We start from the raw sequence: 209 nt of genomic DNA, 5'->3' as shown, positions 1-209 counted from the left end.
GCTCAGCCTGCGCTGTTGCTGTAGATTATATGACTACAGCTGGTTCTGCGTTAGTCTCCATCCCACTCCTTGTGAACCATGGCACCTCATTGCCTTCATTTGCAGTTGCATATTGAGCAGAGTGCTCCCTTGGGCTGCCCGTGGGGTCTTCTGCGTCCCTCAGCCACGCCGGTGCAGACAGGGCACAGATCTGCAGTCTGAAGGTTGGC

The sequence above is a fragment of the Fulmarus glacialis genome, unplaced genomic scaffold (genome assembly GCF_000690835.1).
Source record: "Fulmarus glacialis isolate BGI_N327 unplaced genomic scaffold, ASM69083v1 scaffold24948, whole genome shotgun sequence".
Taxonomy (NCBI): domain Eukaryota; kingdom Metazoa; phylum Chordata; class Aves; order Procellariiformes; family Procellariidae; genus Fulmarus; species Fulmarus glacialis.
This window is presented reverse-complemented; position numbering follows the sequence as displayed.